Source organism: Aegilops tauschii, chromosome 7 (assembly GCF_002575655.3).
Source record: "Aegilops tauschii subsp. strangulata cultivar AL8/78 chromosome 7, Aet v6.0, whole genome shotgun sequence".
In the NCBI taxonomy this organism is placed as follows: domain Eukaryota; kingdom Viridiplantae; phylum Streptophyta; class Magnoliopsida; order Poales; family Poaceae; genus Aegilops; species Aegilops tauschii.
This window is the reverse complement of record NC_053041.3, coordinates 186873263-186879048: the sequence shown is the minus strand read 5'-3', so window position 1 is coordinate 186879048 and position 5786 is coordinate 186873263.

Here is a 5786-nt window from a genome sequence, read left to right as displayed (position 1 = left end):
CTATCGCTACCGCTTAGTGATAAAGTAAAGCAATTACATGGCGTTTGCATTTAATACAATAAAGCGACAACCATATGGCTCCTGCCAGTTGCCGATAACTCTGTTACAAAACATGATCATCTCATACAATAAAATTTAGCATCATGTCTTGACCATATCACATCACAGAATGCCCTGCAGAAATAAGTTAGACGTCCTCTACTTTGTTGTTGCAAGTTTTACGTGGCTGCTACGGGCTGAGCAAGAACCGTTCTTACCTACGCATCAAAACCACAACGATATTTCGTCAAGTATGTGCTATTTTAACCTTCACAAGGACCGAGCATAGCCACACTCGATTCAACTAAAGTTGGAGAAACTGACACCCGCCAGCCACCTGTGTGCGAAGCACGTCGGTAGAACCAGTCTCGCGTAAGCGTACGCATAATGTTGGTCCGGGCCGCTTCATCCAATAATACCGCCGAATCAAAGTATGACATGCTGGTAAGCAGTATGACTTGTATCGCCCACAACTCACTTGTGTTCTACTCGTGCATATAACATCTACGCGTAAACCTGGCTGGGATGCCACTGTTGGAGAAGGTAGTGATTTCAAACAATTTCCTGCGCACACGCAAGATCATGGTGATGCATAGAAACGAGAGGGGAGAGTGTTGTCTACCCTCGTAGACCGTAAGCGGAAGCGTTATGACAACACGGTTGATGTAGTCGTACGTCTTCACGATCCGACCGATCCAAGTACCGAACACACGGCACCTCCGAGTTCAGCACACGTTCAGCTCGGTGACGTCCCACGAACTCACGATCCAGCAGAGCTTCGAGGGAGAGTTCCATCAGCACGACGGCGTGATGACGGTGATGATGATGCTACCGACGCAGGGCTTCTCCTAAGCACCGCTACAATATGACCGAGGTGGATTATGGTGGAGGGGGGCACCGCACACGGCTAAAAGATCAACAGATCAACTTGTGTGTCCATGGGGTGCCCCCTGCCTCCGTATATAAAGGAGCAAGGGGAGGAGGCCGGCCGGCCCTAGGAGGGCGCGCCAAGAGGAGGAGTCCGCCTCCTAGTGGGAGTAGGACTCCCCTTTCCTAGTCCCACTAGGAGGGGGAAGGAAGGAGTGGGAGAGGGGAAAGGCAAGAAGGGCGCCCCCTTCCTTGTCCTATTCGGACTCAAGGGGAGGGGGCGTGTGGCCTGCCCTGGCCGGCCCCTCTCTCTCTCCACTAGGTGTTGGGGAACGTAGTAATTTCAAAAAAAAATCCTACGCACACGCAGGATCATGGTGATGCATAGCAACGAGAGGGGAGAGTGTGTCCACGTACCCTCGTAGACCAAAAGCGGAAGCGTTAGCACAACGTGGTTGATGTAGTCGTACGTCTTCACGATCCGACCGATCCAAGTACCGAACGCACGGCACCTCCGAGTTCAGCACACGTTCAACTCGATGACGTCCCGCGAGCTCCGATCCAGTAGAGCTTCGCCGGAGAACATAGTAATTTCAAAAATTTCCTACGCACACGCAAGATCATGGTGATGCATAGCAACGAGAGAGGAGAGTGTTGTCTACGTACCCTCGTAGACCGTAAGCGGAAGCGTTATGACAACGCGGTTGATGTAGTCGTACGTCTTCACGGTCCGACCGATTCAAGTACCGAACACACAGCACCTCCGAGTTCAGCACACGTTCAACTCGGTGACGTCCCACGAACTCACGATCCAGCAGAGCTTTGAGGGAGAGTTCCGGCAGCACGACGGCGTGACGACGGTGATGATGATGCTACCGACGCAGGGCTTCGCCTAAGCACCGCTACGATATGATCGAGGTGGATTATGGTGGAGAGGGGCACCGCACACGGCTTGGAACAATCAACTTGTGTGTCTTTGGGTGCCCCCCTGCCCCCGTATATAAAGGAGCAAGTGGGGAGGCCGGCCAGCCTTGGTGCGCCCCAAGGAGAGGAGGAATCCTCTTCCTACTAGGAAGAGGATTCATCCTTTCCTAGTCCAACTAGGAAGAGGGAAGGGGGAGGAAAGAGAGGGAGAGGGAGAGGGAGAGGGAAAGAGGGGCCGCGTGATGACCCACAAGTATAGGGGATCTGTCGTAGTCCTTTCGATAAGTAAGAGTGTCGAACCCAACGAGGAGCAGAAGGAAATGATAAGCGGTTTTCAGCAAGGTATTCTCTGCAAGTACTGAAATAAGTGGTAACAGATAGTTTTGTGATAGGATAATTTGTAACGAGCAACAAGTAACAAAAGTAAATAAAGTGCAGCAAGGTGGCCCAATCCTTTTTATAGCAAAGGACAAGCCTGGACAAACTCTTATATGGAGAAAAGCGCTCCCGAGGACACATGGGAATTATCGTCAAGCTAGTTTTCATCACGTTCATATGATTCGCGTTCGGTACTTTGATAATTTGATATGTGGGTGGACCGGTGCTTGGGTGCTGTTCTTACTTGAACAAGCATCCCACTTATGATTAACCTCTATTGCAAGCATCCACAACTACAACAAAAGTATTAAGGTAAACCTAACCATAGCATGAAACATATGGATCCAAATCAGCCCCTTACGAAGCAACGCATAAACTAGGGTTTAAGCTTCTGTCACTCTAGCAACCCATCATCTACTTATTACTTCCCAATGCCTTCCTCTAGGCCCAAATAATGGTGAAGTGTTATGTAGTCGATGTTCACATAACACCACTAGAGGCTAGATAACATACATCTCATCAAAATATCAAACGAATACCAAATTCACATGACTACTAATAGCAAGACTTCTCCCATGTCCTCAGGAACAAACGTAACTACTCACAAAGCATATTCATGTTCATAATCAGAGGGGTATTAATATGCATAAAGGATCTGAACATATGATCTTCCACCAAATAAACCAACTAGCATCAACTACAAGGAGTAATCAACACTACTAGCAACCTACTAGTACCAATCCCGGACTTGGAGACAAGAATTGGATACAAGAGATGAACTAGGGTTTTGAGAAGAGATGGTGCTGGTGAAGATGTTGATGGAGATTTGCCTCTCCCGAGGAGCGTTGGTGATGGCGATGGCGATGATTTCCCCCTCCCGGAGGGAAGTGTCTCCGGCAGAACAGCTCTGCTGGAGCCCTAGATTGGTTCCGCCTCGTGGCGGCGGAGTCTCGTCCCGAAAGGTTGCTTATGATTTTTTCCCTTGACGAAAGACTTCATATAGCAGAAGATGGCCATCGGAGAGCCAACAGGGGGCCCACGAGGCAGGGGCGCGCCCTGGGGGGTAGGGCGCGCCCCCACCCTCGTGGCCAGGTGGGTCCCCCTCTGGCGTACTTCTTCCACTCAATATTTTTTATTATTTCCAAAAATAACTTTCGTGGAGTTTCAGGACTTTTGGAGTTGTGCAGAATAGGTCTCTAATATTTGCTCCTTTTCCAACCAAGAACTCCAGCTGCCGGCATTCTCCCTCCTTATGTAAACCTTGTAAAATAAGAGAGAATAGGCATAAGTATTGTGACATAACGTGTAGTAACATCCCATAATGCAATAAATATCGATATAAAAGCATGATGCAAAATGGACGTATCAACTCCCCCAAGCTTAGACCTCGCTTGTCCTCAGGCGGAAGCCGATAACGATAAATATGTCCACATGTTTAGAGGTAGAGGTGTCGATAAAAATAAAATACGGACATGAGGGCATCATGATTATTCTCATAAAAGCAACATATATAGATATTGTCATATGATTTCTTATGCTCAACTAATAATCTATTCACAATGCAAAAGTACAAATCATAAACTTTATTGAGAACTAACAAACATCAGAAAGAGTCTATGTCAGAGCTTTCTAGCAAGTCCACATACTCAACTATCATCTAGTCTTTTATAATTGCTAACACTCACGAAATACTTGTGGTTACGGAGTTTTAACCGGACACAGAGAAAGATAGGGGCTTATTGTTTCGCCTCCCAACCTTTTACCTCAAGGGTAATGTCAACAATAATAACTCATGCTGACTTACATCCAATTAGATATATCTATCAGGATCTTTCCAACACCCTGTGCTTGCCAAAGGATAAAATGTAAAAAGGAAAGGTGAAGATCACCATGACTCTTGCATAAGGTAGAAGATAATAATAAAAGGTAGGCCCTTCGCAGAGGGAAGCAGAGGTTGCCATGCGCTTTTATGGTTGGATGCACAAAATCTTAATGCGAAAGAACGTCACTTTATATTGCCCCTTGTGATATGAACCTTTATTATGCAGTCCGTCGCTTTTATTTCTTCCACATCACAAGATCGTATAAAGCTTATTTCCTCCACACCAATCAATCATACATATTTAGAGAGCAATTTTTATTGCTTGCACCGATGACAACTTACTTGAAGGATCTTACTCAATCCACAGGTAGATATGCTGGACTCTCATGGCAAAACTGGTTTAAGGGTTTTTGGAAGCACAAGTAGTATCTCTACTTGGTGCAAAGAATTTGGCTAGCATGAGGGGGAAAGGCAAGCTCAACATGTTGGATGATCCATGACAATATACTTTATCTCAGATATAAGAAAACATAACCCATTACGTTGTCTTCCTTGTCCAACATCAACTCTTTAGCATGTCATATTTTAATGAGTGCTCCCAATCATAAAATATGTCTACGATAGTATATTTATATGTGAAACCTCTCTTTCCTTATTACTTCCTATTAATTGCAACGATGACCAAAGCTATGTTTGCCAACTCTCAACAATTTTAATCATCATACTCTTCCTATGTGAAGTCATTACTCTCAATAAGATCAATATGATCTATTTGTTTCTTTTTATTCTTTTTCTCTTTTCTTTTATTCACTCAAGATCATGGCAAAATAATCAAGCCCTTGACTCAACACTAATCTTTATTATATAGCTCACGGACTCGAATACATAGAGGGATCATAAAGCAAAAACTCAAAACTAGATCATACCATAAACTTCATTCTACTAGATCAAGATACTAGTAATAGGATCGAATTAAGGAAAACGATAAAGATAGGAGTGTGATGGTGATACGATACCGGGGCACCTCCCCCAAGCTTGGCAGTTTCCAAGGGGAGTGCCCATACCCATGTGATTATGTCTCCTTCTTCGGGGATGATGATGTGATATTCTTGGCGATAATGCCCCTCAGGATACGATTCTCTTCCTCGAGCTTATTGAGTTGCTACTTGAGATCCATTATCTCCTTACAAAGCTTCTCTGTAACGGCTAAAGCCCCTTTCACCCAAGGGTGTTGCATAGCTGTGGGAGAACAAGTGACACTCTTCTTCATATTTTCAGAAGAAAGAAATTTAACATTGGAAGGGATAACCGAGTTTGGAATAGCTGAGCTCTGTAGTTCCCCCATCGTGAACCCAGCGCGGAAGCGAGAGGTGACTTCTTGATCCTCAATAGCATCTATCCTCATCAATTCAGCCTCCATCTCTTCCTCCGTTGCTGGCCCAAAGTGGTCAGCATCGCTGTTTGTTCTTGGCCTCGATGCCGGATGAGACACCCGGCTCTCCACAACTGACTCTTGAGAAGACATCTTGCTCTAATCTGCAACAGCAACAGCTTGAAACAAGAACAGAGGATAATTGCGTGATACGGGAGTCAAAACCTTTGGGAGAATATATAATGAATTTTTACCGACCAAAATACGTATTGTGCAAGAAAACGGAGTCCGGAGAGCACACGAGGTGCCCACGAGGTAGGGGGGCGCGCCCAGTAGGGTATGGCGCGCCCCCCACCCTCGTGGAGGCCTCGTGTCCTTCCCGGA